Source organism: Saccopteryx bilineata, chromosome 2, assembly GCF_036850765.1.
Source record: "Saccopteryx bilineata isolate mSacBil1 chromosome 2, mSacBil1_pri_phased_curated, whole genome shotgun sequence".
Classification (NCBI taxonomy): domain Eukaryota; kingdom Metazoa; phylum Chordata; class Mammalia; order Chiroptera; family Emballonuridae; genus Saccopteryx; species Saccopteryx bilineata.
The window spans coordinates 65,908,595-65,925,624 of record NC_089491.1 but is presented as its reverse complement, the minus strand read 5'-3'; the positions used below and the strand labels follow the sequence as shown (position 1 = coordinate 65,925,624).

At 39.6% G+C, this 17,030-nt stretch overlaps 1 protein-coding gene across 2 annotated transcripts in view; it reads right to left on the bottom strand.

Annotated features, from left to right (window-relative positions):
• Positions 1–17,030, bottom strand: part of RIC1 (RIC1 homolog, RAB6A GEF complex partner 1) — a 166,215-nt gene that overhangs the window by 122,750 nt on the left and 26,435 nt on the right. The window lies entirely within an intron of this gene.

The window sequence follows — 17,030 nt, the reverse complement described above, 5'->3', positions numbered from 1 at the left end:
CTATTAAAGAAATTGAGCCCTGGCTGGTTGGCTCAGTGGTAGAGCGTCAGCCTGGCGTGCAGAAGTCCCGGGTTCGATTCCCGGCCAGGGCACACAGGAGAAGCACCCATCTGCTTCTCCACCCCTCCCCCTCTCTGTCTCTCTCTTCCCCTCCCGCAGCCGAGGCTCCATTGGAGCAAAGATGGCCCCGGCGCTGAGGATGGCTCTATGGCCTCTGCCTCAAGCGCTAAAGTGGCTCTGGTTGCAACACAGCGATGCCCTGGATGGGCAGAGCATCGCCCTCTGGTGGGCAGAGCGTCGCCCCCTGGTGGGCGTGCCAGGTGGATCCCGGTCGGGTGCATGCGGGAGTCTGTCTGACTGTCTCCCAGTTTCCAGCTTCAGAAAAATACAAAAAAAAAAAAAAAAAAGAAATGGAATCAACCATTAATAACCATAAAAAATCAGAACAAAACAGACCCAGATGGGTTCATTGGTGTATTCTATCAAATATTTAAGGAAGAAATTATCTACAATATCTTACCAAAGACTGAAGCAGAGAGAATATTTCCTAACTCTTACTGTGATGACAGCATTACCCTGATACTGAAACCAGACAAAAGCGTTACAAGAAAGTAAAACAATAATTCAATATCATTCATGAGCAAACCGGCAAAAATTCTCATCAAATTATTAGCAAACCTAATCCAACAATGTATAAAAAGCATTATAAAATATAGGCCCTGGCCGGTTGGCTCAATGGTAGAGCGTCGGCCTGGCGTGCAAAAGTCCCGGGTTCGATTCCCGGCCAGGGCACACAGAAGAAGCGCCCATCTGCTTCTCCACCCCTCCCCCTCTCCTTATTTACATGTAGCTTTTTTTGACAGAAAACAGACTATTATTTCTTAAAATTAATTTAGCTTTTTGTTCAACCCTAATTATATACATAGAATAGTTTGGAATTGCTAACTATATCCCTATAAGAAACTAATTTACAATCAGAATACAGTTTCATGGATAGCTTCTTTTACTTGAGCCTTAGAATAAACAGTTAAAACACTGTTTTCCAGTGTTATAACAAATGGTTATATAAGCCATCCCCTTAAAAGCTGTCTTTAATTTCTAAAAATAAAATACAAAAGTTTCTAAGAAGCTAACAATCCTCCAAACATATTAAAACTGCTCAACTGTTTATACTTCAAAAATCAACTAAAAGTTAAAAACAAGTACCTTGGGAGGAGTGATATCAGCAAGAAGGCAAAATAGGAAGACCTGGACTACCCTACCATGCCCACAAACACATATATTCAGCAACAATTAGCAGAAAAAAGTTCTTTTGAGTAATCCAGAAACTATAGTAGTTGAAAGGCACCTCAACTCTGTATGTACATGAAACTAAACTTATCAAACCTGGTAGGGAGATTCAGAACAGCCTCTCACCAGAATGGTAGGGAGATTCAGAACACACTCTCACCAGAATTCCTACCCCCAACGTATTGTCATGAAATCCACTAGTTCCCAGTTAATCCCCAAGAAGCAAAAGAAGTGAGCTGCATGTGCAATGTTCCAACCTTTTCAAAGAAGCTCCTCAGAAGACTGGCTTCTGCCCTGCCTGTCTTAGAAGACTGACAGAACCAGTATAATCTAGCTACCTGGGGGAGAATAAAGACACTGGTTTGGACTGATAGTCATCATAGCTTCTTCGCACAGAGAGCACAGGAAAGATTCCAGTTCACACTCTTTCCTGGGCTTTTAAAGAAAGAGTTGGTCCTCATGTCCAATGCACAAACTTCTACAGGGGCTACCCAAAGGAATGGCTTTTGTCTCACGGTGTTGACCGTGGGGACCTAGAAAACTCTAGCTGTCTGGGGGCTAAGTGAGAAAAGAAACAGGGATTTAGGCAAGAAGTCGCCACAGCCTCTCCCCCTGGCCCAGCACAAAAAACAGACAACAAACCCCAACTCTCAACTTCTCCCTGGGGTACATATTAGTCTACAATTCCAATGCCCAAACTTTTCTGAGTGATGCCTAAAAGAGTGGGGGGGGGGGGCATTCTGCCTCGCAACAGGACATTGATGAGATCGGGCAAGTGAGACCAGAGACAGGTTTGGGATGCCATAGCCTCTCCCCAAGCTCGGTGCAGAGCAAGCTTAAAAACAAACAAACAAACAAACAAAAAACACCTCTCAGCTTATCCCTAGGGAGGGAAAGAGTTGGATCCAACTTTTCAAGAGACTGCCTGGTAATTTCAGTCTTTCTTGTTCAGTGCACTGTGGGAATCCAGACACCTGGGGACTGCAAAGAACAAAGGAAGCATGTTGGACTAACATGAGGCTTGGGAGGTCATCAGAAATCTCTGGCCAGCTGACTGATGGTAGTATTCTAATATATGAGACCAATTCATGAAGCTTGGGACAGGTGGCTGATTTATTTAACACACAGTCTCCAACACAGAAAGTTAATGAAGAATAAAAAAAAAGCAAGCATATTCCAAACAAAAGAAAGAAGATAAATCTCCAGAAACAAACCCTAATGAAACAGAGATACGTGATTTACCAGACAGTTAATTCAAAATAAGCATCAGAAAGATACTAAGGTCAGGAGAAGAATATATGAACAAAATTAATTTCAACAATGAGAGAGAAAAGAAAACAAATCATGGAGCTAAATAATATAATAATTGAAATAATAAAAATTCACTAGAGGAGTTCAACAAAAGACTTGATCAAGCATAAGAAATAATCAGGGGCCCTGGCCGGTTGGCTCAGCGGTAGAGCGTCGGCCTGGCGTGCAGGGGGGGGGGGGGGGCGGGTTCGATTCCCGGCCAGGGCACATAGGAGAAGCGACCATTTGCTTCTCCACCCCCCCCCTCCTTCCTCTCTTTCTCTCTTTTCCCCTCCTGCAGCGAGGCTCCATTGTAGCAAAGATGGCCCGGGCGCTGGGGATGGCTCCTTGGCCTCTGCCCCAGGCGCTAGAGTGGCTCTGGTCGCGGCAGAGCGACGCCCCGGAGGGGCAGAGCATCGCCCCCTGGTGGGCAGAGCGTAGCCCCATGGTGGGCATGCCGGGTGGATCCCGGTCGGGCGCATGCGGGAGTCTGTCTGACTGTCTCTCCCCGTTTCCAGCTTCAGAAAAATACAAAAAAAAAAAAGAAATAATCAACAAACTCTATGAAAGTTCATTTGAAGTCATTCAAACACAGAGAAAAAAAAAAAAATAAATTAGTTTAAGGGACTATGGGACACAAACAAGAAGACCAATATACACAGAGGAGAGAGAAATGACCAGAAAACTTATGCAAAGAAATAATGACTGAAAACGGAAATGATCATCCAGATCCAAGAAGTCCAAAGAAGCCCCATCAAGGGACTCAAAGAAATACACACAAAGAGAAATTATAAACTGTCCAAAGTAAAAAGCAAAGCTTAGAAAAAGAGTTGCCAAACAAGAATATTATTACATCCAGCAAAACTGTCTATCAAAAATAAAAGATAATCTTTCCTAAACAAACAAAAGCTAAAGAAGTTTATGACCACTAAGACTTAATTACCAGAAATGTAAAAGAGGGTTCTTTGAACTGTAAAGGACATGAAAGGTCATTAAACAACAATACAATAGCATAAAAAAGTGTAAAATTGGTTGGTATAGGTAAATATGTAGACAAATACAAAATACTACAATACTGTAATGGTGGTGGTAAATCCCTTTTAATTCTAGCATAAAAGTTAAAAGACAAAAATATTAAAATAACTATCCCTAAAAATCTGTTAATAGATGCATAACATAAGTACATGAAAATTGTGACAATAAAGTATCTGGAAAGAGAAGTGTTGAGTGTTTGCCTGCTAATTAACTAAAGTTGTTTTCAGCTTAAAAAATACTTTGTTACAAAGTACATTTTATGTAAGTCCCATGGTAACCACAAAGAAAGTTATCTATAGAAGTGACACACCAATACAATATACAACACAAAGGGAGACAACAAGAGGAAAAGATAAACATAAGAACTATAAGAATAAATACAAAATGGCTAAGGTAAATACTTCCCTATTAATAATTATTATAAATGTAAACAGATAAAACTCCCCAATCAAAAGCTTGACAGACAGGATAGATTTTTTTTTTTTCTTTCATTTTTCTGAAGCTGGAAACAGGGAGAGACAGTCAGACAGACTCCCGCATGCACCCAACCGGGATCCACCCGGCACGCCCACCATGGGGCAACGCTCTGCCCACCAGGGGGCGATGCTCTGCCCATCCTGGGCGTTGCCATGTTGCGACCAGAGCCACTCTAGCGCCTGAGGCAGAGGCCACAGAGCCATCCTCAGCGCCCGGGCCATCTTTGCTCCAATGGAGCCTCGGCTGCGGGAGGGGAAGAGAGAGACAGAGAGGAAAGCGCGGCGGAGGGGTGGAGAAGCAAATGGGCGCTTCTCCTGTGTGCCCTGGCCGGGAATCGAACCCGGGTCCTCCGCACGCTAGGCCGACGCTCTACCGCTGAGCCAACCGGCCAGGGCTAGGATAGATTTTTTAAAAATGATTTGATTACGTGCTGGGTCTTACAAACTCACTTTTGATTTAAGGACAACTATAGGCTGAAAACAAAAGAATGAAAAAAGTACTATATGAAAACGGTAACCAAAAAGAGCACACGTGGTTATACTTTTGTCAGACAATACAGATTTGTCAAAAACTGTTCACAAAACACAAAGATATTGCCTGACCAGGCGGTGGCGCAGTGGATAGAGCGTCGGACTGGGATGCAGAGGACCCAGGTTCGAGACCCCGAGGTCGCCAGCTTGAGCGCGGGCTCATCTGGTTTGAGCAAAAAGCCCAACAGCTTGAACCCAAGGTCGCTGGCTCCAGCAAGGGACTACTCGGTCTGCTGAAGGCCCACGGTCAAGGCACATATGAGAAAGCAATCAATGAACTAAGGTGTTGCAATGCGCAATGAAAAACTAATGATTGATGCTTCTCATCTCTCTCCATTCCTGTCTGTCTGTCCCTGTCTATCCCTCTCTCTGACTCACTCTCTGTCTCTGTAAAAAATAAAAAATAAATAAATTAAAAATTAAAAAAAAACACACACACAAAGATATTATATATAAAGGACAAGTTCACCAGGAAGACATAAAGATTATAAATATACATGCAATGCATATGCATTAGGTTTAACAGCAGGACACCTAAATATATTTTAAAAAACACTAACAGAACCTAATGGAGATGTGAACAGCATTACAGTAATAGTAGGACACTTCAATATCTTTTCAATAATGGATAGAACATTCAGATGAAAAACCTTTAAGGAAACTGAGGACTTGAACCACACTATATACCAGATGAATCTAGCAGATAGGTACAGATTTGCAGGTGAATATACATTCTTCTCAAGTGTACATGCGAACACTCACCAGGTTAGACCAGGTTAGATCATGTTAGGTCACAAAACAAGTCTTAACAAATTTAAGTAGACTGAAATCATATCAATTATCTTTTCTGACCACAATGGAATGATACTTGAAATCAACAGCAAAAGAAAAACTAAAAAATTCACAGATGTGTGGACATTAAACATGTTCTTGAACAACAACAAATGGGTCAAAGAAAAATCAAAAGAAAAATTAGAAAATATCTTGAAACAAATAAATCTAAAATTCAACATATCAAAACCTATGGGGTCCTGGCCGGATGGCTCAGCAGTAGAGCATCAGCCCAGTGGGTGGAAGTCCCAGGTTCAATTCCCAGCCAGGGCACACAGGAGAAGCGCCCATCTGCTTCTCCACCCTTCCCTCTCTCTTTTCTCTCTCTCTCTCTCTTCCCCTCCTGCAGTCAAGAATCCATGGAAGCAAAGTTGGCCTGGGCGCTGAGGATGGCTCCATGGCCTCTGCCTCAGGTGCTAGAATGGCTCTGGTTGCAATGGAGCAATGGCCCAGATGGGCAGAGCATCACCCCCTGGTGAGCATGCCGGGTGGATCTCAGTTGGGTGCATGAGGGAGTCTGTCTGCAGCCCCCTGCTTCTCACTTTGGTGGTGGTGGGGGACCTATGTGATGTAGCAAAGGCAGTACTAAGAAGAAAGCTTGGAGTGATAAACATCTACATTTTAAAACATCTCAAAACAACCCAACTTTATACTTTAAGGACTAGAGAAAAAAATAAAGTCCAAAGTTAAATAATAAGATTAGAGCAGAAATAAATGAAATAAAATAGTAAAATATAACTATAACAAAACAGTTGTGGGGTTTTGGGTTTTTTGTTTTGTTTTGTTTTGTTTTAGCCAGAGAGAAAGGAAGGGAGAGAAAAGAGAAACATCAACTCGTAGTTGTGGCAGTTGAGTTTTTCCTTGATTGCTTCTCATATGTGCCTTGACTGGGGGGCTCCAGCCAAGCCAGTGACCCCTTGCTCAAGCCAGCAACTTTGGGCTTCAAGCCAGTGGCCTTTGGGCTAAAGCAACCCTGGGCTTCAAACCAACAACCTTTGGGCTCAAGCCAGCAACCTCAGGGTTTTGAACCTGAGACCTTAGCACCAAGCATTGACACTCCATCCACTGAGCCATCACCAGTCAGACAAAAACAGTTGGGTTTTTAAATGATAAATAAAATTGACAAACCTTCAGCTAGATTGAGGCAGGATATTAAGATGTTAGAATTTTTTGATAAGTAGAAAAAGAGAAACCAAGGCAAATGGTTAGGACAAATAGGACCAAACAAGTCAAGAAATTTAGACAACTAGTAAATCAGAAGATCTTATCCTCCCTAACCAAGGACACTTGAAAGCAAATAGTTTACACCTCTCCTCCCTAACCAGAGAGTAAATAACTTAAATCATCCTGGTCAGGGGGGATAGATAACACAGACCCAATTAGTGCCATCTGTCATTGAAACCCAAGGACGGATAAAGTCAGGGGAATAATTAACAAAAAACTCAAATAGAATCAAACAAATCCAAGACAGAGGCAAAACTGACTCACACTGTCCCCAGCTTTAACAAATACACTCTTAAAATCATCTTGGACTCATAGTGTAAAATCTTTCCTACACGAAGTCAAGAACCTACACACTACCTGCCAGCCCATGACAGACTCAGGCCCAGTCTCCATCTGGTGACGATCTTGCTCAGAAAATAAATAAATAATATCAGAAAAGAAAAAATACATTACAACTGATATCACTGAAATTACAGAGAATAGTAAAAAATGACTATGAATAACTAATGGTAAGGAACAAACTACATAAGCTAGTAGAAATGGATATATTGTCAGAGATACACAACATACCAAGACTGAATCATCATGAAGAAATATAAAATCCAAAGAGACCTATAAATCGTAAGCCCAGGACCAGATGGCTTCACCAGCAAATTCTACCAAACATTTTAAGACGTAATGCCAATCCTCAAACTCTTCCAAAGTACTGAAGAGACAGAAACACTTCCAAAATCATTTTACAAGGCCTGCATTACCCTGGTAACAAAGCCAGAGAAAGGCACCACTAGAAAAGAAAACCACAGATCAATATCCCTGGATAAATAGACACACAAAAATCCTCAACAGAATACCTCAACTGAAAACTGAATTCAACAGCACATTAAAAGAATAAGACACAAACCAAGTTCAATTTATCTCTGGGATGCAAGGATAGGTCAACTTCACAGTGGAGAAACCTGCAAGACACCAACTAACTAATCACAGTAAATATCACCAATAATAATATATGTAAATATCATAAAGTTAGATATGATACAGTAAGAACAAAACACTGTGGTATTTTTGCCAAATACATACATAAGCTCCTTCCTTTCACGAGAAAATTAAATAAGCCCAAGCCCACAGATTCTACAAAATAACTAATCAGTACTCTTCAAAAGGATTGAGGTCATAAAAGACAAGGAAAAACTGAAGAACAGTTACAGAATGCAAGACTAAGAAAATAACAACTAGGAACATAAAAAGAACATCACTAGAAAAACTGGGGAAACTCTCGATGAGATTTGTACTTTAGTTAATATATCACTTTAAATTCTTTATAATAATGCTAAATGGAAGATACACAACAAAAACCAAGTACATACTATATGATTACATTTATATAAAATTCTAGAAAATGTAAACCATCTGTGGGGTGAGAAAGCAAGCAGATGAGTGCCTAGAGACGCAAGGCCAGTGGGAAGCACCACAAAGAGGCAAGAGGAAATATCTGGGGCAATGGACATGTTCATTATGATTATGGTGTAATCAAATTTATATTGTAAACATAAGTACTTTATATTATGTTAATTATATTTCAGGAAAGCTGTTTTAAAAGTTGACAATTATCTTGGGTGGTTTTTTGAAGAACTCATTCATTGCCTGCCCAGGCAGTGGCGCAGTAGATAGAGCGTCAGACTGGGATGCGGAAGACCCAGGTTCGAGACCCCGAGGTCACCAGCTTGAGTGCGGGCTCATCTGGTTTGAACAAAAGCTCACCAGCTTGGACCCAAGGTCACTGGCTTGAGCAAGGGGTTACTCGGTCTGCTGAAGGCCCGTGGTCAAGGCACATATGAGAAAGCAATCAATGAACAACTAAGGTGTCACAACGAAAAACTGATGATTGATGCTTCTCATCTCTCTCCGTTCCCGTCTGTCTGTCCCTATCTATCCCTCTCTCTCTCTGTCTCTGTAAAAAAATAAAAAATAAATTAAAAAAAAAAGAACTCATTCATTCAAGAAAGAAAAAACACGGAGACCTATATAGAATCTTGCAAAAGCCTGGAAGAGAAACCTCAGCTATGACAGAAGATAGGAGTGACAGAAGACAAAAACAACAAAATGGCTGTAATTTGCTTAGTAACTAAAATACATACATATTAGATACAAGTGAGAGTAAACTTGTTTTTATAATTTTTATATCTTTGGCTCATTCATTTGAAAGACTTTTTTAATGTTAGTGAAAAAGGATACAACATTAACCAATTTAATCAAAAAAGGAGTTTTTAAAATCATTTTCTATTATTATGACAAGTAATAATAACTTCCCTAATGAATAAAGGTAAATAAAAGTTAGAGTTGAATTTAAAACCATAGTATTTTACTAATTTTTCTTTTCTAAATATTCCATTATTTATATATTTCATAAACTTTTCACTTCTAAAAATAAAAGACCTCTAATTTGGGAGTGAGAAAGCATACCAAATCTGAGGTTTTACTCAGCCCCATATCAAAATAAGAATAACGTACAATAACATGGGCTTATGAAACTGCTAAGTTTCCATATAAAGCAGACAACTCTCAGACTTCAGTCTCACCTCCAGTGATTTATATTTTGCACAGATGTTAATAAATACTACTTTAACTGTTTATAGCAGAAATCTCCAAGTTTAAATGCTCCCAATTAATTATCAACTCCGAAAAAAATATTTAGGAGGCAATTTTACTCAATACAGCACTGCTTTTGTTTTTAAATACATGTATATCTAAAGAAATATGTATATTAGACATTTCCTTATATTCATGGCAACATAGAAAACAGAAACCCAAGGATATACATAAATCTTTTTTAAATTTTATTTTAATTTTTTTATTTATTCATTTTTGGAGAGGAGGGAGGGAGAGAGAGAGAGAAGGAGAGCGGGAGAGAGAGAGAGAGAGAGAGAGAGAGAGAGAAAGGGGGAGGGGGGAGGAACAGGAAGCATCAACTCCCATATATGCCTTGACCAGACAAGGGCAGGGTTTTGAACCAGCAACCTCAGTGTTCCCAGGTCAATGCTTTATCCACTGCGCCACCAGAGGTCAGGCTACATAAATCTTTTTGTATAAAATTTCACTCTGTTAAAACAGATTTTCTTACTAATTTTCTCACATCAATATTGTAGATTTTACATTCCTTAAATATTCATCAATGAGGACCTACATGCATAAAATTCTTAGTAATTCTCTATTTCAAACAGTAGCTTCCACACTCCACTGATTTGTTTAGTTTAATAAAATATAAAATATATATAAAAAATAAATAATAAAAAATAAAATATACATAAGGTATGAAGAATAAGAAAATGAACACCTAGGCCCTGGCTAGCTGACTCAGTGGTAGAACATCAGCCCGGCGTGTGGATGTCCCAGGTTTGATTCTTGGTCAGGGCAGAGGAGAAGCGACCATCTGTTTCTCCACTCCTTCCCTCTCCTTTCTCTCTCTCTCTTGCCATCCCGCAGCCAAGGCCCCATTGGAGCAAAGTTGGCCTGGGCGCTGAGGATGGCTCCATGGCCTCCACCTCAGGCACTAAAAATAGCTCGGCTGCAAGCATGGCCCAAGATTGGCAGAGCATCAGCCCCAGACAGGGGTTGCTGGGTACATCCCTGTTGGGACAGATGTGGGAGTCTGTCTCTGTATCTCCCTCCTCTTACTTGGAAAAGAAGAAAAAGAAAGAGAAAGAAAAAAGGAAGGGGGGCCCTGGCCAGTTGGCTCAGTGGTAGAGCGTCGGCCTGGCGTGCAGGAGTCCCGGGTTCAATTCCCGGACAGGGCACACAGGAGAAGCGCCCATCTGCTTCTCCACCCCTCCCCCTCTCCTTCCTCTCTGTCTCTCTCTTCCCCTCCCACAGCCGAGGCTCCATTGGAGCAAAGATGGCCCGTGCGCTGGGGATGGCTCTGTGGCCTCTGCCTCAGGCGCTAGAATGGCTCTGGATGCAACAGAGCGATGCCCCAGAGGGGCAGAACATCGCCCCCTGGTGGGCATGCCGGGTGGATCCCGGTCGGGTGCATGCAGGAGTCTGTCTGACTGCCTCCCCGTTTCCAGCTTCGGAAAAATGAAAAAAAAAAAAGAAAAAAGGAAGAGAGGGAGGGAAAGAGAGAGAGAAAAAGAGAAAGAGAGAGAGAGAGAGAGAGAGAGAGAGAGAGAGAGAAAGTAAGAAAGAAAAGAAAAGAAAAGAAAAGAAAAGGAAAAGAAAATGACCACCTACAAACCCATCATCCAGGTATGGAAATAATTCACTATCAATACTTTGAAGTTCCAAGTGCTCTTACCTCATCACATACACCTATACCTCTTCAAGATACAAAGATATAACCACTATCTTTAATTTTGTAATTATATTTCTGCTCTTCTGTAATTTATTCACTTCTTGTACTGAACTAATATACTATAATTCATTTACATGTTCTCCTACTGGTAAAAACTCTTGTACTCATAAAAGAATTTATGGATTAATTTTTCTGATAAAAAAAGGTTTTCAAAATGACCATATATGGTCTGATTCAGTGCACTGTATAAACTGTAAAACTCGATGAATACCAGAGCACTACCATTATAAAACTATAAAGTATGGCTCATTTATATTCATAACAGAATTGCAAATCTATGTTTACATACTTTCTAGTATTTTTTATTGATTTTTTTAAGATTAATGGTTATGACTGCACCTGGTAAATACTGGTAAAATGAGATTCCAGATTGATCTTTTAAATCTTATAAAACACTTTGTTTTCAAAATTAACTCATTAGAGATTAAGTAACTATGAAGGATGTTGTTTTAGTTTCTTAGAGCTGCTGTTATAAATACCAAAAAATCGTGGCTTAAAACAAAAATTTATATAGTCTCAGTCTAGAGACTAAAAGTCCAAAATCAAAGTGTCAGCAGGACCATGATAGCTCTGACAGCTGTGGGAAAAATCTTTCCTTGCTTTGTCTGCTTCTTGTGTTTCTTGCCTTATAAAAGCATCATTCCAATGACACAGCCATCTTCTCCCTGTGTCTTCACAATCATCTCCCACAGTTCATATCTGTTTCTATATTCAATTTCCCTTTTTTATAAAAACAATGTCATATTGAATTAGGGCCTAATCTAATTACCTCATTTTAACTTGATTTTTATAAAGACCCTATTTCCAAGTAAGAGCACATTCCTGTACTGGGGATTAGAATTTCAACATATCTTTATAGGGGGATATGCATCAACCTTCACCATTCTCTTTGTAAATGTTCCATAATAATGAGGAGTGGATACTAAGAGTTAATAAAAATATTCCATGACTGCATGTCATACTGAATGTCTATACTAAGGTTGTCCATTCAAACTTTTTGCAATGAGAAAAAGGCTTTTTATATAAACTATCCTATACAGCAGTGGTCCCCAACCCCTGGGCCACAGGCCAGTACCAGTCCGTGAGCCATTTGGTTTTATTTATATTTAAGTCTGAACAATGTTTTATTTTTTAAAAATGACCAGATTCCCTCTTACATCCGTCTAAGACTCACTCTTGACACGTCTTGGTCACATGATACATTTATCCGTCCCACGTTAAAGGTCGGTCCGTGAAAATATTTTCTGACATTAAACCGGTCCGTGGTCCAAAAAAAGGTTGGGGACCATTGCTATACAGTACATATTGGTCACACAAGAATACTGAGCGCTTACTTGAAATGTGGTCAGTGTAAGGAACTGATTTTTCTCTTATTTAATTCTTAATAAATTAAAAATTTTAATAACATGTGGCTAATGGTTTCCATACTGGATATACTGAAGTAGGTTCTATAGAACTAGTGGTTGTTTACTTAAATAAAAGAATTGGAAATCAATTCAGCTTCAAAAATGCTGTTAGGCCCTAGCCAGTTGGCTCAGTGATTGAGCACTGGCCCAGCATGTGGCAGTCCCGGGTTTGATTCCAGTCATGGCATACAAGAGAAGCAACCATCTGCTTTAACCTCTGACCCCACCCCAGCTGCAGCCATGGCTTGATTGGGTCAAGCACATTGCCCCAGGTGCTGAGGATGGCTCTGAGGAACCTCTGCCACTAAAAATAGTTCAGTTGCAAGCATGGCCCCAGATGGGCAGAGCATCAGCCCCTGACAGGAATCCCAGGTCATCCCAGGTGGAGCCCAAGTCAGGGTGCATGTGGGAGTCCATCTAGCTCCCCTCCTCTCACTTGGAAAAAAAGAGAAAAAAATGCAGTGTTTAAGTTTCTTCAGTACAGAAGTTTAGAAAATCTTTGGTGGGCTGATGTACACTATAAATCTTCAGCAGGATACAGTATGAATTATTTCCTGAGCTTTGCAAATTAAACAACTCATCTATCCCCTAGATTATCACATAGTATCAAGAGTTCCTTATAACAGTCTTCAGGAAATTGTACGCTTCTCAAATAGTTTTACATATATATTATACTTAAAAAACTAAATGTCTTCAAGTTTTAAAAAATCTGTTTTAAATTTTTTATAGTGTATAATCTTGTTTTTTAGTATAGTCACATAGTTGTACCATAATCACCACTATAATTCCAGAGCACTGACCACTCCAATAAGAAACTGTACCTATTAGCAGTCATTCTCCATTCCCTTCTCCCCCCAGCTGCTACAACCAATGAAACTACTTTCTAACTCTATATATAGGGTGGGGCAAAGTGGATGTACAGGTGTGAGTACATGTTTATTCTTGTATTATTCATTAATTATTGTATTACTTTCCATACAAACTGTAAACCTATATTTGCCCCACCCTGCATATAATATGCCTTTTCTGGAGGTTTCATATAAACAGAATCATACAATATGTGATCTTTTATGTCTGGCTTCTTTTACTTAGCATGTTTTAAGGTTATTCCATGTTATACCATGTATCAGTACCTCATTTCTTTTATGAGTGAATAAAATTCCTTTGAATAACTATACCACTTTGTGTTTATCCACTCACCTGCTGATTGACACATGGGTTGTTTCCAGCTTTTGGCTACTGTGAAAAGTGCTGTTATTAATATTTGTGTACAATTTTCTGTTAGAACACCTGTTACCAATTCTTTTGGGTATATGCCTAAAATGGAACTACTATGTTTAATTTCTGAAGGAACTGTCAAAACTTTTTCATAGTGGCTATAGCATTTTACATTCTCTCTAGCAGTTCATTAGAGTTCTAATTACTCTACATCTTTGTCAACTTTTGTTATTATTGTCTTTTTATTATAAGCCATTCTAGCAAGTGAGAAGTGGTATCCAGAGACTTTGATTTACATTTCCCTAATGACCAATTCATGTTGAAGGTCTTTTCATATGTTTACTGGTCATCTGTATTATCATCTCTGGAGAAAGACCTATTTAAATTCATTGCCTGTTTTTCTTTTTTTGTTTTGTTTTGTCTTCTATTTTTGATTGTTTGTGTTTGTTTGTTTTGGCTGTTCTTCTTTAACTGGAGTCACCAATTTTAACGAGATACTACTACCTTAATTTTCAAGTTGACTAACTGGAGTTATTTTGTTATGAAAGGAAAATTCATTACAAATGTTGATTAGGTTCCCTTGCCACCTAAAAAAAGTCTTTTCAGTTTAAAGTTCAAATACTAGCTCTGCCATTTACTAGCTTTGTGAGCTTGGACAAATAATTTAATTTCTCCAGTTTCTGCATCTTTAAATGTAACAATAGAACCTATCTCACTGGATCCCACTGCTGCAAAGAATAAATAAATAATACATCATTTGGCTGAGCACATGGCACTCAGTAAGTCCTAAAGATTATTTGTTGCAGTTTTAATATTTTAATGTCTCAGGATCACATAATTAAAAATGCTATAAAACAAAGGTAAAGGGAGGAAGAAAAGAAAAGAAGAAAAAAGAAAGAAAGAAAGAAAGAAAGAAAGAAAGAAAGAAAGAAAGAAAGAAAGAAAAGAAATAAATAAAGAAAGAAAATGAAAAGAGAAAAGAAAAAAGAAAAAGGAAACAGGCCCTGGCCAGTGGCTCAGTGGACAGAGCGTCAGCCTGGCATATGGACGTCCCAGGTTTGTTTCCAGTCAGGGCACACAGGAGGATTGAGCATCTGTTTCTCCCCCTCCCCCCTCCTCCTTCTCTCTCTCTTCCCCTCCCACAGCCAGTGGCTCCATTGGTTCGAGCATGACCCGGGGTGCTGAGGATAGCTCCATTGGAGCACATAAGCTTCAGGTGCTAAAGATGGCTTGGTATTCAAGCACTGGCCCAGATAGGGTAGTCGGGTGGATTCTGGAAAGGTGCGTGGGGGAATCTGCCTCACTATCTCCCCTCCTCTCATCTAAAAAACAAAAACAAAAACAAAAACTCACAGACAACAGTATGGTGATTACACAGGGAAATGGAGATGGGGGAGGACAGAGATAGAAGAGGGTAAAGGGGGGATAAATGGTGATGGAAAAAAACTGACTCGGGATGAGAAACACACAGTACAATATATAGTTGACATATTATAGAGTTGTACACCTAAAACTGAAATAATTTTAACCAATGTCACCCCAATAAATTCAATTAAAAATATTATAAAACAAAATTCCCAACTACATCTTTGAAAAATTCATTCAAAATCCCTTTTTAGATAACAACATATCACTTCCTGCTATATATATTAGCTGAGTCATTGACATCAAGATCTGCTGAACACACTGGAAGGACAGGGCTTGGACCAGGCAAATCATCAGATGGGGGGAAAGGGCAGCAGACTAATTGGAAGTAGGCACACAAGACTTCCAAGAGTGATGGAAATGTCCTGAATGTTTACTGGGATAGTGGTTATGTAAGTATACACACTTGTAAAATCTACTTAAAATAAAGATTTCACTGTATATACACTTTACTTCAAACTAGAAGGCCAAAGTACATAAGTAAGCCATCATTTAAGAATACATACATTCTGAGTGTTGATTGCAAAGACAGGAAAGGTTACTAATATATTTTACATGACTTTCAAAATAGATTTTCTGGTTAATTGTTGACAATCCACTAGGTATTGTTTTCAAAATAGATACAGGGCACTTCTATCAGTAACATGCATTTCTCCTATTGATACTGTATCAGTAATGATGAGCAATAAACTTCATGCTTCAAACATTCCTCAATTTCTAAAGTGTTACTTTCTTTAAGAGTAACAGCTAATGACTGTTACTGATACTTTTTTTTTTCTTTTTAAGTGAGAGGCGGGGAGAATAGTGAGATAAGACTACCACAAGCACCCTGACAGGGATCCACCTGACAAACCTTACTGGAGCCAATGCTCTCATTAACCGAACTATCCTTAGCACCAGGGGCGATGCTCGAGCCACTGGCTGTGGGAGGAGAAGAGGGAGAAAAGGGGAAGAAAAGCAGCTGGTCACTTCTCTTGTATGCCCTGACTGGGAATTGACCCAAGACATCCATTGCAGGGTCGACACTACCCACTGAAACCAACTGGCCAGGGCCAAGTGTTACTGATAATAAACTGAAATGATCAACTTCATTCATTTATAGGAAAAGGACAGCCAATCAACTTAGACTATTTTCTTTCTCCTAGAAATATTTTATTTCCATCGTCAAGCTCTTGAAATCAGACTGGGTTTTTTTTTCTCCCACCATGTTACTATTCTTTATCCTGTGAAGTATTACCTCACTTAACAAATGTTCTTGAATAAAAACATCTTTAAAATTAATTTCATGGCCCTGACCAGTGGGGTAGTGAACAGAGCATTGTCCCAGAGTGCCAAGGTTGCCTGTTGGATCCCAGGGTCACCAGCTCAATCCTGGGGTTGCCAGTTCAAGGACACAGATGAGAAGCAATTGAAGGGTACACAACTTAAGTGGAACGATGAGCTGATGATTCTCTCTCTCTCCTTCTCTCCCTCTCTCTCAAAAAAATAAATGGAAATAAATAAATAAAAATTTCATGAATCCAACATATAAAGTATTTACACTAGATATGTTCAACTTTAAGCCTTTACCTATAACTTCCAGTTTATAAGAAATATAGAGGATTCAAGAAAACATCAACTAAACCAGGGGTCGGGAACCTTTTTGGCTGAGAGAGCCATGAACGCCACATATTTTAAAATGTAATTCCATGAGAGCCATACAACGACCCGTGTACGTTACACATTATCCAATAAAAATTTGGTGTTGTCGCAGAGGACAGCTGTAATTGGCTCCAGCCACCCGCAACCATGATCATGAGCGGTAGGAAAGGAATGGATTATAATACATGAGAATGTTTTATATTTTTAACATTATTTTTTTAATTAATGATTTGACTGCGAGCCAGATGCAGCCATCAAAAGAGCCACATCTGGCTCGCAAGTCATAGGTTCCCGAGCCCTGAACTAAACAAACCCAGG